The sequence below is a fragment of the Callospermophilus lateralis genome, chromosome 13, assembly GCF_048772815.1.
Source record: "Callospermophilus lateralis isolate mCalLat2 chromosome 13, mCalLat2.hap1, whole genome shotgun sequence".
NCBI classification, from domain to species: Eukaryota; Metazoa; Chordata; class Mammalia; order Rodentia; family Sciuridae; genus Callospermophilus; species Callospermophilus lateralis.
The window spans coordinates 74441743-74458899 of record NC_135317.1 but is presented as its reverse complement, the minus strand read 5'-3'; the positions used below and the strand labels follow the sequence as shown (position 1 = coordinate 74458899).

Below are 17157 nucleotides of genomic sequence, written 5' to 3'. Positions count from 1 at the left end.
TAAAAGAAAACTCCCCAACCTATTGCTGCCAGCCTCCGACGTCCTCCCTAGAGCTGGGCAAACCACGGGCAAGTGCTGAAAATGGTTAACTCTGCTGAAAGGCTATTGAGTGGCACAAACTCATCTCTGAAGAGCTTTCAGCTGGGCTTGGGCTGAGACATCCTGCCTGCACAGAACACATTTTAAAAGGGAGAGAAGGAGAAACTTTTCCCATCAAATAATATTCATAGTATGGCACAGGCTCTTTACAGCCAACCAAACATACCACCTGGATCCAATTATCCCATTCTCTGATGGCTGCATTCAGTTTCCCTAGTAAATCTCCCATCCTTTCAAAAGTCTGGCTAAATGGGAACCTCCACAGAGAAGAGCTGCTTGTCTGATTCTGTCTTGCCTGGAAAGTGGGGATTTGCAGATCAAGTCCCTGCCCCCAGAAAGGACAGCCCTTGGAAACTCCTCCTGGCTTTCTGGTGGGGCCCTGTAGGGATGTGAGCTGGACCTGTTTGGACATCACTCTCTCCCACCTGCTTAACACGTGTGTAAAGGTCAGTCAATGGGTCAGGGGACTGAAGTCTTCCATTTGATGTGTCCTAGGTTTCTGTTGCTGGATGGGGCAGAAGGCCGTTGGGCTACAAAAACATTTGTTGGACTGACAATGGGTTCTCATTTGCTAGGGCATAGAGGTCCCCCACCAACTGGATGTGTAAGCTCGGGTGAAAATAAACTGTGGTCCAGCTTCTGGCAGCAGGATGAAGGCTATGATGAAGATAATTTCCCAGCATCCTCCTCCTGGGAGGTTCAGGATGGACCCCAACACTGTTCATTCAGCTAAGGTTTCTCAGATGTCCACTCTGGTGCTAAGCAATAAAGAAACCACAGCAAACTACACGCAGGTTCTGCCCTTGTGGAGCTCCACAGTCAGGGGGACTTGGTAATTACCAAATGAGAATTGCTTCACATTGTGCCAAGTGTTTGTAATACAGGATTGGTTTGATTGCAGGGGACCTTGGGAGCTTAGAGTAGGGTCACTGAGGACAACCTTTCAGGAGGAAGAGACCAGGGGGTGGAAGGGTGAGTCTTGAAGTATAAGAATGAGCCAGTTGCAGGAACTTGGAAGTCCAATCTCAGCGGAGGGATCATAACGAGCAAAGGAGGCATAGACAAGTTCAGTGTAACTGAATGGAGGGTGTCCACTGGGTGGGCAGAGACCAGCCTGCCTTTACTCTGTTGTGCCCTACCTGTCTTTAGCATATCCTAACACTTAACATTCCACAACACAAGGCTTTTCTGTAAATGAGTGTCATGATTGGCCTTAAACATCCCTAACCTGCCCTCAATAAAAAAACAACAACAACAACAACAAAACACATGAAATGCTGAGAGGACAAGTGTAAAATCTTGCAAACTGACTTTTAAAATGGATACTGTAAGTGTAGATTGGGATATCTGGTTTAAACACAACCTGAGAGCTTGAGTTGCCTCTAAGTCTAATATGTCCTGACAGGGTCAGAACTAACATTGCTAATTTGATTATGGGCTACCCAAATCCACAGAGTGTCAGACCCAAGAGGGGCTGACACACTGGGGAGTTATGAGCAGCTTGTCTTCATGGGGTACTGCTCAACTTAAGATCCTTCCCAGAGGCCATCTGAGGTAGGGCACAGATGAGGTCCCTCTGGGACCCGGATGGACCTAGGATTTTTGGTTAGCCCACTCCACAGAAGAGGAGTCTCAAAGTAGCCTTGAAGGCTATTTTCCAGTGTGTGAAGGGCTGCAGTGTGGCTGCAGTAGGATCCATGAATAAAAACTTTCAGGAAAGCTCAACAGAAGAAAGTTGGAGCCTGCCAGTATGCCAACGACCTGCTTGCTGCCCAGGTGAACACCTATTCCCGGGGAGCACGAGCAGTTCGGGGGATATTTGCCTTCAGAGGAAGGGTGCATCTGTCCCTTCCAATTTTGACATTCCAGGATTCTATTTCCCACAGTTTACCCAATTCCTCTGTGAGACTATTTGTGATTTCTGACCTGTATAACTTGACAGTAGAAAGATAACATCCAGTCATCCCACCCCTGACTGATTTCACATGGCTTTAAAGAGCAACCTTTGAACCCTGACTCGTGGCCTGTGATGCCTACTTGAAGTACCTTCCTAACAGGTGCCTACTGGAGACCTTCTAAGGTGGCTGTCCTGGAACTGATGGCTCACAGCCCCTCAGGTTAGTTGGGACCCTAGCTGCCTGGTGGGCTTCCGCTTGCCCCCTCCAACCCACCCTCCAGGGCCTGAGAGCAGCAGTCCAGTGCCCAGCTCCCTTTCTTGGGTTTCGGGCTCCTTGTGAGTGATGTCTGCATCTGGCTGGAAATTAAAACAACTGTCTGCATTGCATTCGGCCTGTCTGTCAAAACACAGCCCGGCTCTCAGCAGCTGGGAAAGGGGGCCCTGAATAGGAGCAGTGTCTCCAGCAACAAAGCCCACTTTCACGCCAAGTGCCACGGAGATAGTGAAACCCTGTTCTTCTCCAAACATGAAACCAACAGCACAACTATTTTTCCTGTTTCCTGGGCCCTCCTGGTGGGATTTTTTTTTTTTTAATGCACTGAGTTGAAGAGTTAAGTGAAACAGGAAACGTATCAGGGGGAGGGTCCTAAAACTTGAATTATTCTCTCCTCTAAGATCTAATAGCCATGCATAAACCAGAGAAAAGAAATGTCACAGTGACTGGGAGGAGACCCTCAAAGTCAGATGTTCCCATGGGTCTTTCTCTGTCCTAATATTCATGTGTTTCTATGTTCATTCATCAACCAATGCTCATTGATCATGTCCTCCATACAGGCCAGTACTAGGCACTTCAGGAGAATAAAAAAAATAGCAGCATTAAAACACAGCCATCACCTTCAAGTTGTAAACAGACTAGGATTAAAAACAAGAAAGTGATGTGTGTTCCAAGAGGGACATTGAAAGACAGCTGAGGGAATTCAGAGTAAAGAAAAAAAAATACATTGGTATCTGAGCTACCTAGTATGAGAGCTACTAACACCATTGAGCATTTGAAGGTAGCAAGTCCTAATTGAAGTAAGCTGTAAGTACACAACATATATTGGGTTCTGAAGATTTAATATGGAAAAGAAAATGAATAAAATATCACATCCATACTTTGTTATTGGCATATTGAAAGATAACATTTTCTATATATTGGGTTAAAAAAAATCTGCTTCTCCTACATTTTGAAATTTAGTTGCCAGAAAAGCAAAAATTACACATGTAGTTAGTTCATGTTTGTGGCTGGTGATTTATTTCTCTCCTACAGTGCTGCCTCAAAGGCAGAGATCCCAGGAAGGCTTCATGAGAGGCCTGACATGTGTCTGGTTACACAATGAAGACTATTTATTTCTACGGTTTATGCAGATTCTAGGAGGAACGAGCCCATAAGCCAACACAGGAGAGCAGAGTTTCTTCAGAAACTTTGTGTGAGGCCAGGGAGCCATGGGTGTGAAACCGGAAGGGAAGGCTTAGGTTCACTTGGGAAGGATGGGGAAGACACAGAGTGGGAATGTGCGATGTCTCTTGAGTGCTCCAGCCTGTCACTCCTTGGCCAAAAGAATGTCCTCCATAGACAGGTGGCCTGTGGCTATCAAGGACCATGGATGGTCCTTGAACCAGCCCAGCTGCCATCACCTGTGAGCTTATTAGACAAGGAAATCCAGGGCTCAGTTAATCAGAATTGCTGGGCTGGTCCAGGAAATGGCTCTAAACATCTTTTCCCAGCAGATTTGCAGATGTGCTTAAAGTTTGAGAAGGCTGTTATAGATGACCTCAGCTCCTTGGGGAAGTCTTTTTTAAATGACAGGTCTTGGGCCCAGAAAAAAACAAACCTGCCTTGAGGCTCTGGCAGAGAATAGAGTGACTTGCGGTAGGGGGCTGGGGTGTGTGTGTGTGTGTGTGTGTAGGAAAGTGACAGAACTCTTGGGGACCACTGATACCCAGGGAGAAATTGATTTTGCTAACTCTGAGGCTCTGACATCCTCAAAAGATCAAGGTCAAGCCTCTGGGGTCAGGGGCAGCCTCTCGGTGGCCCATCAGGGGTGGCGCTCTCTTGGGAAGCTCCAGGAGGCCAGAGCGCTTTCTTCTGACAGTGTCGCCTGCACCGGGCGGCAAGCAGTCAGGCTTGGCTTTGTCAGGGCTGATTCCTGGTTAATGGGACACTCCCCTGAGACTTTAATTAGTGTTCATTTATGATTATTGCATTTTAATTATGCTTGAGGCTCCCCGTCCCCCCCTCCACCCTGAGTTGACCAGAAGCGGGCTCATGAGAGCCACACGGCGGGGAGGACCCTCTGTACCCGCCTCCTCTACTGCTGTCACCCCAGGACCCGTGGTGCTGTGTGGTGCTGCCTGGAACTGGATTCCACCCTCGCACTCCACATTCTTTTCTGCTTGATCTTATGTCTTGTAATTACGCCTCTAATGAATATAACTGTCCTATTAAGTCATTTACTTAAGAAATACTCTTAATTAAAGGTGACTCATACTGTGCTCTTGACTCCTTTGGCCCCAGGGCCCAGCGTCACTTCCCTGTGTCTTCTTGGCCTGATTCACTGGGACTGGAGATCCCGTGGGAAGGGCGCAGCAAGGTGTGCAGAGCATGAGGGTGGCCCCCACTCCCACCACCACTCTCTCCCTGTGCAACACACTGGGCAGCCCAGTACTGTTGGACTGGGGACATGAGATTATGATTCGCCACGGGGACAAGTCACTAAGGGAAATGGCTGGAACCAGCCTTGTTCCTGAAGATCTTGACAGACATGGTGTATCCTTAGGGTTTGGAACACAAAGAGTGAATCCAGGAGGGCCTCTGAGGCCCTGATAGTTGCTGTCATCCTTATTGTTGTAGACAGAGGTTCTGGACAGTTATGGCCACCAGAGGCAAAGGAATCATTTTTCAGATAGAAGGATTCTCTGAGGTGGTTGTAAGAACAAAAGCCCTGGGCCAGATGAGCTTGGGGACAGGGCATCTCTGCCACCCTGGTTGGACACATGGAAGGAGCTCCATGGTTCTAAGCCCCTGGAAGATCTTCCAGAGAAATGCCTGATTGAAAGCAGAAAATCCCACAGAATTCTGACGATGAATTTTGGACTGGGTCGCATTGAGTCCTTAGACATTACTGAGCACTTACATTGTGTTAGTTACCCTCTGTTAGGCATGGGGGTTACATTCTCTGCCCTCCCAGAGCCCACCATTGAGTTGAGAAGAAATCCAAGGAAACAGGTAATCTCATTACAGTGGGACAGATGCCATAATGGAGGTAAAATCAAGACACAGTCATGGGTCAGAGGACAGAGAGTGGCAGCTGGCCTCAGGGGGCTCAGGCAGGAGCACTCAGTGTTCCGAGAAGCCTGTGGGATTCTTTGCAACTATGCAAACCAGAGACAGAGCGCCAGGGAAGGAGTAGGGAAAGCTGTTCTCCAGGCAGCGTGGTCCTTCCGACACTGAGCATTTAATCCCCTGCTTCTCTGGAATCTGCTCTCCCCTGCCAGATGGTCCACCTGTCCCTGCATGTGTGCCCTGCTCCTGACACAAGGAAAGGAACAGAGGCCTTCTCAGTGGCCTGGAGCCAGGTGGTGGGGGTGGGAGGTGGCACCGACAGCCTGGATGGAGCATGCAGTTGGCCTGATCATCAGCCTCCTGGTCCCCAGGGCTCAGGGCAAAGTATTCAGCAGCTGAAGCTGTTGGGACTGTCTCCCTGGGTCTCTTTCCTTCCTTTGTGATTTTCTTGCTGGTCCCTCCCTACCAGCCTCTCTCTTCTCTCCTTCAAGTTTGCAGGATTTCAGGCCCATTTTCTTCTCTTTTCCCCAATCCAAACCCTTTTTCAAGAAATGATCTGACACTCATTGATATACCCTGCTGATGGCAGATGGAACAGAGGCCCCACCAGGGCTGCTGTATGGGCTGAGATCAATAGCACAATCACAGAAATACTGGCAGAGGGTTTTAGCATTTTCAAAATGCTTTCATACATATTATCTCATTTGATCTTCACAGCTCCCCAGGGAGGAAGAAAGGACAGGTATTGTTATGTATTATGATTACCATTTGATCCATCAGGAAATTAAGGTCCCCAAAGGCTGTCTTAACTCTAATCTCACAGCAAGTGGCCAGTGGCCAACTGGAGGAGAATCCTCCATTTCCCAAGATGGAGTCTTTACTCCTCTTGGATATGCTTTCAGGGTTGTTATTGCAGGATGATAAGGGAGGAGTTGGCTCTGGGGTCAGTTCCAGGAGAGAGAGGCTGGGCCAGATCTGGGGCAAGACTAGAGCAGGGCTGAAGTGGCTAGAAGCAACCTAGGGGAAGATAAGTCTCTGCTGTGGGCAGCTGTGGGTGCCCCACAGCTATGAGCTGATGGAACGGATGGGTGGTGTTTTCTCTTCTTTGCAGGCTCACCCTGAGTCCTATCAACCTTGAAACCAATATATGTACTGGGCATGGAGAGGCAGGAAGAGGTTCTGCCTGGGAGCTTAAAGTTCTATCCTTCTCTTTATACCTGATGGTGGCCAAGGCTCAGAGTCCCCACAGGGAGGAAAATGGGGGCCAGTGGTTGGGGATGCCTAGCCAAGCCCCAATTCCTGACCTGATTCTCTCAGGCATAGAAACCAAAGGGGACTCTCTGGGATATGGCCCTGCTTCCCCCAGCTCCTGACATAACTCATACTACATTCCCCTGGGCTCAGCATGAAAAAGCACCCACACCTCTCTCCTGTCCTGGGAGCAAAGAGCTGATGGGATGAATGCCTGAATGGAAGTATCTTAATGGAAATCTCCCCTGCTGGGAGAGCTTGAGGAGGGTGTGGAAGCTCGGGTGAGGGCATGTCCCCTTCCTGAATATGCTCCCCAGGGACTTGGGGGAAGCAAGGGCACTGAGGACTCCTGCTGATATCTGACAGGCTGCTGGATGCTCTGAGCCTGGCAGTTGATGGAGCTTGTGGAATGGAACAAAGCAGCGAGAACAATAGTAATCATAACCGCCGCTTATCCAGTGTCTACTGCATGCCAGGCACTTGACATACATTATCTCATTTAATCCTGACGCCCACCTTGCAGAGAAGTGCTCTTAGTCCCACTTTACCTAACAGAAAATGAAGTTTCAGGTTAGGTAACTAGCTCGAGGTCACATGCCTTGCAGGTGGCAGAAGCAGAGTTTGAGTCCAGGTCTTTCTGACTTGCACATTGAGGCTGTGGGGTTGAGACAGAGGTGAGGACTAAAGGGGAAATGGGTTCTCCCTCCTGGGGCTGCCCCAGGGCTGGCTGCTAGACATCAGTGCCCGGGCTTGCTGATGGGCAATGCAATTATGTTCAGCTACCGGACCACTGCATGTCTCTTAGCTCATTTGCTCTCCTCTGTTTTCTCACAATGATTCATCCAGTGAATCAGAAGGCAGAAAGCAAGAGAGTGGATACCAAAGGGTAAAGAGGGAGAGAGGTGGGGAGGGTGGGAGAGTCCCTGCTGGGCTGTTCTCGAAGCTGACTAGGGCCACTCTTCTAGTGGTAGAAGAGGCTGTGAGCAAGTGCCCTGTTTTCTATCCCAGCCTCCTGTGGACCATCTGAGCCCTCTGATCACACAGCTTGCAGGGTGCAGGAAGCAGGAAGCAGGGCTTCCCAGCCTGGACTTGTCTATTTTGAGCTGTGTGGCTCTGGGCACTTCTATCTACCGCTTCAAGCCTCCAAGTCCTTATCATCCAAACAGAGCCACCACCACCTGTTCTGCATGTATCAGGGCATCCCAGAGGGCAGAGCACCACACTTTCAGCTGAGCTCTTTGCTACCAATCAGCTTCCCAGTAATTAATGTGAAGAACTATTATTGTTCTTTCCCCGGGTTGAATCCATTTCTTTAAAAAACTAAGAATGATGTATCCAGGTCCCTGTCAGCCCCCATAAAGTGAACACCAACCCAGGCCCTGGGCCATCCTCTAAGCTGTGACAGTGGTAGGAATGTGGTCATCAAGAGGGAGGCACGTGCTCCCAGCCAAGCTGCTGGTGACTCCAGAGCCTGCGACTGCAGCTAAAGTGACATGCTGACCAGAAGCTGACCCCAAGGCTGTGTCCTCGGGACTCTGGACTATCTGGAGACCCGAGGGTGGAGTGGAGTTCAAAGAGCAAATCTATTTTTAATGACTTGGGGGAGAAAAGTAGAGTGGCTGAGTAATTCAGAGTAATTAAAGCTATCTATCACTCAGAGAGAGGAGTCCAAAGTTGGTTGAAGTTTTAAAAGACTTTTTTCCCCCTCCTCATTCATAAAAAAACCCAGCAGAGGTCCTACAGGAGTCAAAGAAGAGAGGACAATGGCGGAAGAAGCTTCTGGCTTCATACAATGAAATTCAGCCTTTGGATAGCACTGGGGAGGGGCCTGTCTTATTTCAGATGCCAGAAGGCCCTGAACCCTGCTGTGGTTTGCCTTGGGTCTGGCCTGTCTCTGTCTCCTGACTTCTGAACAGTTTTCAGGTAGAGGCCATATTGTGGACTTTGAAGGAGACCATCCTCAGTTTCTAATGCAGTTCCTGTGCTCATCAGTTATATGACCACCTAGAATCTCAGTTTCCTCCTCTGCAAAAGGAGAATAATGATAAGGATGTCAGTTTTGCAAGGTCATTTTGAGATGCACATGACAACTATTCCCAAAGAACCTTGCACACAGTTGGTGGTGCTCCATCCTGGTGTCTATCATGCTCAATTTCCAGGTGCAGACCCCACTGAAGGTGGCAGTGTTGGCACAGAAAAGTTGTAGGAGACCCTTGCCCCCAGGCTTTACACTGCTGCTCAGGTGACCTTGGGAGATTCACCTGGCCTTTTGGGGCTGAGATTGCTTACCTATCAAATGGGGAGAATTAGGTCTGCCCTGTAGATGAGGACTGAGGCAGCCCTCAATCTATTGTCCTTATTCCTGACATAATCCAATGCTGCACATCTGCTCAAACTTGGCATCCTTGGCTGGAAAATATCACATTAAACCTGGTCTCCTAGGGATGAAGGCAAAACTTAGGTAATGAAAAAATACAAAGAGGGTAGAAAACCCAGTGGGCAAAGCAGACATTCCCAATACCACACCGTCTGCTTTTAAGACAGCACTCCCGTGCCAGGAATACAAGGGAGGCAGAAGTAGTTCAGGATTTTGGAAGGATCTACAAAGAAGCAGAGATGCTGATACCATTGTCTCCATGACAACAGTGGATTTATTCAGTTAGGGAAAGCAGGTGGGATAGGAAATGGGGGATGAGAAGGATTTGGGAAATAAGGTCTAAGAAATAACTAAAACAGATCTCTCACCTGGGAGCCAGATGCCTGGGATTAGCAGGGCCCTACAAAGCCCCGTGTAGGGCCCACACTGACTCATGTACCCCAGGAGGGGGAGGCGATGATGGCAAAGGCTGGAGAATCAAGGCAGGGGTGCCTCCTCACCTGGCCACTTCCATCCATCCATTCCACACTGGTTATTGGCCCAGAACTTGTTCCCATGAGGGCCCTGGCCATGCAGGGTCCAAGTCCAGCCTTACCACATGGAAGCTGAGTTTAAAGGCACCTCCTAATAGGCCCTGGTCTCTGGGTCCTGCCCTCTGGATTTCTGGCCCTTGCCTTCTGGCCATCAGGAAAGAATGGAAGGAAGGGTTTGGAGCTCAGTTAACACTAAATTCTCGTTTGAAACTGGAAGGCCTTCAGCTTATAAAGGGGAGATTTGGGGCAGGAATCAGGGGAAGGAGCCCAAGAGGAAAGTGGCCAGGAATCTGGAGTTAAGAACACCTTTGCTCTTGTCTAAGTCGAAGGTTAGAAGCTAAATGAAGAGACAGAGCTCATAGGACTTATATTTGGGGGAATCCTTTTATAATAGGGAAAGGGGGTCTTTTGGACACCACTGCTCCTGAAAGAGACAGAAAAAATGAGCTCCCTTGGGCAAAGCTCCTGACATCGCTTCCTAACCCAGCTCTGGTTCCTGCCCTTGGTGCCCAACTGTCTGTCCTGCTCTGATATTGCCACTCATGATTATTGATGCACATGTGTGGGCCCTCGGTGACTCCTGGTTTACTAGTCTTCCTTCCTTGATACTGTTCCTGGAATCTACTCATGAAGTAATCCAGGTTGAGGTTCCTGGGCCATGTTTATAGGTGGGGAGCAATCCTACTGAATGGAATGCATCTTCTCAACTACCTCACAGCTTTACTTTCTGGCCGTGTGAGACTTGGGCATCTTGCCTGCCCCGACATAGGACTTATCCTGGAATATATTCACTCTGACTCTCCTTGATGTGCTAAGTGGCTTTCTTTCTTGGAATGGTTTATAGAGCAGCTTTTTGGTCATTCGAAGCTTCCTTGGACAAAATAAGTGAGTATGTGAGGTGAGAGGGAGACAGACAGGGCAAGAGAAAGGAAAGATATGAATATGTTTTAAATCTTTAATGAAAAAATGAGTCTCCTACACTTATATTAAAAAAAATAGAATTTCCTTTCTATACAGCTCATTTATTCATTCACATCATTCATTCATTCATTCATTTAATACAGGCAAAGTGGTATGATGAGAGGCAGGGAGGCCCCCAGGCTTTGCTGAATTTAGTGTCCCTATGCTGCCTTGGGAACCTGTGTAGACTGGTCAATTGGATAAAGAGCATTCTGCCAAGGTAGCAAGACCACACAGCCTTAGAGCACTTTGTTCCCAGGGGTTACTCAGGGTGGGCGGATTGGCTTGGCCCCATGAATCTACTTTCACATTGGCTTTATTTATAACTTGCAAATGGTTGGAATATACTTGGCATTTATAATTTGTCCACTTTTGTTTCTTCATTTACTCACTCATGCATTAGTCCATCCAGGTGTGAATCAATCCATCCATCCATCCATCTATCCACCCATCCATCCACCAGATCAAGTATCAAATCCTGCACCGTGATGCTACAAATGGGAGTGAGTCTTGATCTTAAAGTGCCTTCCAGAGGTATGACCTCTGTCAGGTAAGCTAGAAAGTGGAAAGGGTCATTCTAGAGAGTCCAAGCTGGGAGCATTACTATTGTATCTACATGAGTAGAAGCAGGGAAAACTCCAAGAATGGGCAAGGAGTAGGAAGGACCAGGGAGTCGATCAGAAAAGTGAAGGAGCATGGACTGTGGCAGGCAGGCCAGGTTGGTGGTGACCGAATGGAAAGGAGGAAAGGAGAAATTTTGCTTTTCTTTTTTCTTTTTGGTATCAAGAATTGAGCCCATGGTGCTTAACCACCGAGCCATATTCCCACCCATTTTTATATTTTGTTAGAGACAGGGTCTCACTGAGTGGCTTAGGGCCTTGCTAAGTTGCTGAGGCTGGGTTTGAACTCTTGATCCTCCTGCCTCAGCCTCCTGAGTCACTGGGATTACAGGTGTGCGCCACTGTGCCTTTCTTCTTTCTGTGTCACTGCCATGGGGGTTCTGACTGCCCTGCATCCTTGCAGCAGGATGGGGACTCATGGCCTCATCAGTCTGCCTTCAAGCCTTCCCACATAGGATGTGTTCTACACACCCTAAATTTCAAGGTGGGATGGACTCTGTGAGAAAAACTACTTGGGTCCAAACCTTAGCTCTTTTGCTTATTAGCTGTGTGACTTGGGAAAGTTACTGATCTCTGAGCTTCTCCTACTGACTTATAAAGTAGTTGTGAAAATAATGCATTTACTTATATAAAAATTTTCTGCAGATGAGGAAATCATTGAGGGAGTCTTAGTAAATTCTAACGAGCTCCCGTTCTTAACTGGCTCTTTGGCACGAAGGATGCACAGCTTAGAAAAACCTGAGTCCAGTGCCTTGCACATAGATGATGGCTATTGTTAATAATCACATATTAAGCATCAGCTGCACACTCTATGTAGACATTAAGTTCAAAGAATGAATAGACAAACCCTGATCCTAAATACTCAAGAGTGTGGTCAGCAAGATAAACAAATGTCCCCAGTTATGATGAAATATTAGTGCTCAGATGGAGATGTGTAAAGCTACACGAGCAAAGAGGAACTGCAAATCAGGGAAGGCTTTTGAAAGGTTGTGTTTTTTTCTGATGATCTCCACCAAATAATAATAATAATAATAATAATAATAATAATACCTCCCCCACAATCAGGAAAAAGAAAAACTGACCCTGGACGGAGACTGTAATCCAAACACTCAAACTGGATACTTCAGCTCTTTGACTGGGCTCCCAAGATGACCCTTCTCACATCCTTGCTGCCCTGCCTGTCTGCCTGCGCTGCTCAGACCCTCCTCGCCTTGACAGCTAACTATAGGACCTTGGTTCCCTTCTTCAAGAAACCTTCCTCTATCAACCTCTGGAAACTTGATCTCTGAATTAAAAGTCCACCTGTCTCCCCAAATAGTAGGATTCTAATGTACATTTTATACTCTTTTCAGATGTGTACCTTTTTAGATTATACCCAGTCCCTGACTTACAATGACTTAACTTTTTAATTTTTTTAGATGTTGATGGACCTTTATTTTATTCATATATTTATTTGTGGTGCTGAGAATCGAACCCAGTGCCTCACACATGCTAGGCAAGTGCTCTACCACTGAGCCACAACCCCAGCCCCAGTGGCTTTACTTTTTATGAAACAAAAGCAATGCATATTCAGGGGAAACCCTACTTCAAATTTTGAATTTCAATCTTTTCCCAGGATGATGGTATGTGGCTACTCTCTGATGATACTGGGCAGGAGCAGTGAGCTGAGGCTCCCAGTCAGCCACCTGATCATGAGGATATAAAACAGATATTTTTCAGTGACTGTGTTGCCAGTGTTTTGGGATATTGTGCACGTTTGACATTTTTGTATCTCATCAAGTCTGCAAAATGCCTATCTGTGAGTAGACATGAGTTATTCAATACTTTAGTATCAAATAGGCTTTGTGTTCAACGATTGTTCCCAATTGTCGGCTCATGTGAGTTTAAGGAGGGCTAAGCTAAGCTAGGGTGTCTGATAGGTGTGGTAAAAACATTTCCAACTTCCATACTCTCAACTTAGGATGGGTTTGTCAGGATGTAACCCCATCATAAGTCGAGCATCTCTATCCACAGGGCTCTGCTTATTCCTTCATGTGAGATGTCCCTGTATGCTCCCACTTCAGTTTCTCATACAACAGAGTCTATAAATACCTACTGAGAAGCTAATCACACGTGTCTAATGATCCAAGTTCTATTTTAAGCTCCTTAAGTAACTGCAGCCTGCTAAGGTTCTCGAGGTGTGGCTGAGCCCCCTGGCATCCTGCTACCATCCATTCAGTGACTTGAGGACTTTTAAAAAATAGACAATGTTTATAACACAGCAGAGGCTCCTGGTATTATGGAAAAGACACAATTCCAGAATTGTGAGGAATCTGGCTCAGCCTTACCACATCCTCCACTGTGTTGGCCAAGTCTCTTAACCTCCTTGAGTTTCAGTTTTCATATTTGTAAACCTTACTGAATGCTAAAATCGAAGCTTCCACCAAGGCCCCAAGGTGCCCTCTAAAGTAAGGTGGGCTTTGAAGAAAAGTGGCAGAATGGTCTGAGAATTTTCCGAGTAGGTTCTCAAGATCCAGGGTCATAATTCTTCTGCTCCTTACCGTTGGTTTCCTGACCCAGATTAATGACATAAATGCGTGGAAGAAAAATGAAAGAAAAGAAATTTTATGTGATTTTTTTTTGGGGGGGGGTGGGGAGCCCTGGGGATGTTATAACCTAGCCACCCTTCAATTGGACCACATGGAAAGATTAAGGTGCCTGTCCTGGGCCACAGGAGGACAGGAGAGGACAGGAGAATGCAGAAGGCAGCGAATCCCAGGGGCTGGTGAGCTCTCTGCAGGTGGAAGCGCAGAGTGCAGGTGAACTATTGAAATCACTATGGCAGGCCCAGGACGAGCAAGTGCCTCTCATGCACCAGATGTGACCGCTGTAGGAGGCCTGGGGGCAGTTTACACCTGTCTGAGAAGTTCCCCCAGAGGTGGTGCTGGGACCTCTCTGTGAACATGTAGACAGGGGTGACTTCTCCAAAATGAGAGCTGCAGGAGATGGCCAGCAAGAGGAGCACCCCTGCTTGGTGGCACTCCAGTCAGAGATGCTCAGCAGCAGGCCACCCAAAGGCCACTAAGCACCCAGCCCTGGAGCAATCAGAGACATCAGCCGCTCAGGGAACAGGGGACTAGCTTGTGACATTTCCAGTTCAAGAGAGAAAGCACCTCTTGGACATCTCCCTTTCCTTCCTCCAAAGGAGTCAGTACCAGTGGTTCTGATGGGGGAAGGACGGGAGAGAAAGAGAGGAGTGAGGAGGCCCACTCCTTGTGGCCGCAAACAGGAGCATGCATGCAGCAGGGCCAGGCTGGGGGAGGAACCGAATCTGAGCTTTGGTGGAATCCAGAGTTTCATTCTCATCTGGAACTGGTGATTGTGACTCTGAATCGAGACTGTGTTTGGGACTTGGAGTGACCAGAGGGCTTCTTATCCCAGAGTGAGCTTCTAGCGATGCAGGCTGTCTGAGACCTCAGTGGCTCTGCCCCACCATAAACCCTTTGAAGGGACAGTGGATTTAAAATAAAGCTGTTTGGGTGGGAACTCCCCGCACACTGGCTGGATGCAATAATGTTAATGACTGCTGTTGCTAGCTCACCCATTGTCAGATGGTCACGAGAAGTGAGAATCATCACATGGCACTGCTCAGTATCGGGCTTATTGCATGAATCTGGGGGAATTATTGCTATTATTACTTCTGTACAGGTTGATAACTTACCGTCAAAGCAAAAAAAAAAAAAAATTTTTTTTTTGTTGTTTTTTTTTGTTTGTTTTTTAAAGGAAAGTTCTGGGTATCATCTCTGGGATAAGAAGTCCTCTGGTTGCTCCAAGTCTCAAACACAGTCTCAATTCAGAGTCACAATGCCCAGTTCTGAGCCCGGCAGAACATTCTTCCTGAAACCCCTGTGGCTTTCCAGGGAGTGAATGGGCTATGTGGTCTCTTCTACTGAAGTGGCTCCCAGGTAGGAAGAAACTGAGAACTGATACCAGGGAGAGGGGCCTCTTGGCCCATTTGCCTCTGGCTTTCAGCAGATACAAGGGCAGCTGTTGGGTAGGACATCTGCATCTGAGGAAGACTGAGCCTCGGAGAGGAGGTGGCTGGAACCAAGTTAGAAGCCCTCTGGGTGCTCCTGCATCCTCACCGCTGTTAGATCCCACCTGAGCCACCAATGGGGATTAGAATTGTGCAGCCCCCCCTTGCCTGAAGGCTGTCTGTGGGGACTGTTCAGATCTCTACTGTCCTCACTGCTTCCTATACCTGACCCTCCGCTGTGGCTGCTTCAACTGTAATCAACGTCTTAGAGTCTCTGGGGGTCATAAGCAGAAACTTGTGGGGGCTAGACAGAAGAGAGACAAAAGAGCCTCCCCTTTTTAAACAGGTGCTTAGGAAATTAATTAGAGAAAATAATCACTGAGTTGTCTGAGTATTTTATTTGGTGCACGCCGGGTCTGGTGGTAAAAAAAAAGCAGAATTTTAAATAATTTTGGAGTTATAACTGATGTAATTAGGTGCTCAGTGAACACTTAGCATCGAGCTGTGCTTATTAAAATTACTGTTTTAATCAGAACATTGCCAGAGAATCATTAATAATACAATGGCTTGATTCCCTGGATCTCCAATTAGACCTGGACTTTTAACCACCTGAGTATAATCTGGCTCTGTCTTGGTACGCTCTGTGGGTGATGCATCATCATCTCTAGGCACGAGGGGTGGGCATCTGCACTGCTGTTGAGTGACTGCCTGAATGCTTTATTTTGGACCAGGGGAGACAGCTGGGGAGGCAGGGGTACTGAGAAGACGGAAGGTGGCAGTGGGGGATGTGGGTCTTCAGATGGCCAGAGAGGTTACTGCAGGCGAGACCCACTGTGCACACCTCTAAGGGAACAATAAGCCACAATCTCACAGACCCAACAGAAGGCCTCTGCCCTGATGCTGCCCTCACACAGGCCTGTCCCTCATCTGAACCCAGTAGCTGGCAGGGAGTGTACAGCTCTGTCCTTGTGGAGCCACCGCCCATCCAAAACGGAGGCCACAACGCCAGGTTAACTGGGAGACCCTGGGGCCGCTTAATGCTCACACTGTGAGAGAGACGACAAGACTGGCCAAGTTTTTCCGGAACTTCCCACAGCTCAGGGACATTTTTGTGGCAAGGAGGTCCAGAGCTGAATGATGTGCGTGGGTGAATTCATGTTCCCTGAGGTGCCTGGCTGAGCTGGCATCTAAGGAGCAGGTCCGTGGCCAGGCACATAACGCTGAACACAGGGCTTTGGTGTCTGCACCTTCCGCTGGTGACTCAGTGTGTCCACAGCGCTGATTAAGCTCCCACTGGGGACCGAGTCATCAGATAGATGTCACGGGGGTAGCCCGAAAGCAAAAGAAATGGAAATGTGCTCTCTGGTCTCCTGGAGCTTGCTAACTAGTTGGAAGGACATAACAAAGATGTGACAGAAAAGATTCAGGACACTTAAAAGGCGGAGACTGAGAAGTGAAAATTAAGCTAGAGCCTGAGAAGGGCATGTGGAGTTAAGTGGTGATCAGAGAGGGTGGGATTAATCAGAGAGAGGGTGATGTCTTCTGAAGGAGGACTGTGGGTACCGCTTCATCTGCTGAGACATGAGGAAGGGGGACAGCGCTCCGCGTTGTCTTTCATTAAGATTTCTCTAGCCGCTCCTGCAGATTCAACTCTCTTGAGAGTTCCGTTTTGAACCATCACTAGCCAATATAGCACTTTTGTGCAGCCGAAAACAGTGTCACCGGAACGCATCTTGCCCCTCAGCCAGTGAGTGGCCTGTGAGCAAAGCACAACCTGAACCATCACATTTGGCAGCCCCCATGCCCAAAGTCTCTAGAGAAGTAGGCAGTTGAAATGGAGGCAGTTGGTGGATCTATCAGAGTTCTGGCTCAGCTGACCCAAAAGGAATATTTTTAAGCCCTAAATATTGTGATGCCTTTTATCATTTCTGTAATGGGGGTGAGCACGTGTAGAAAGATTGGAATCCACTGTGGATTCAGAAGTGGGGAGGTCTCCATGGAAACAGCAGGACTTGAGAAGGGCCAAGGTGGGAGCATCATGGGCAAGAAGGTATCTTAAACTAAAGTCAGGAGAATGAGC

At 47.9% G+C, this 17157-nt stretch overlaps 1 protein-coding gene across 1 annotated transcript in view; it reads right to left on the bottom strand.

The window, feature by feature from the left end:
- Positions 1–17157, bottom strand: part of Plxna2 (plexin A2) — a 207068-nt gene that overhangs the window by 76251 nt on the left and 113660 nt on the right. The gene's annotated exons all lie outside the window — the stretch shown is intronic.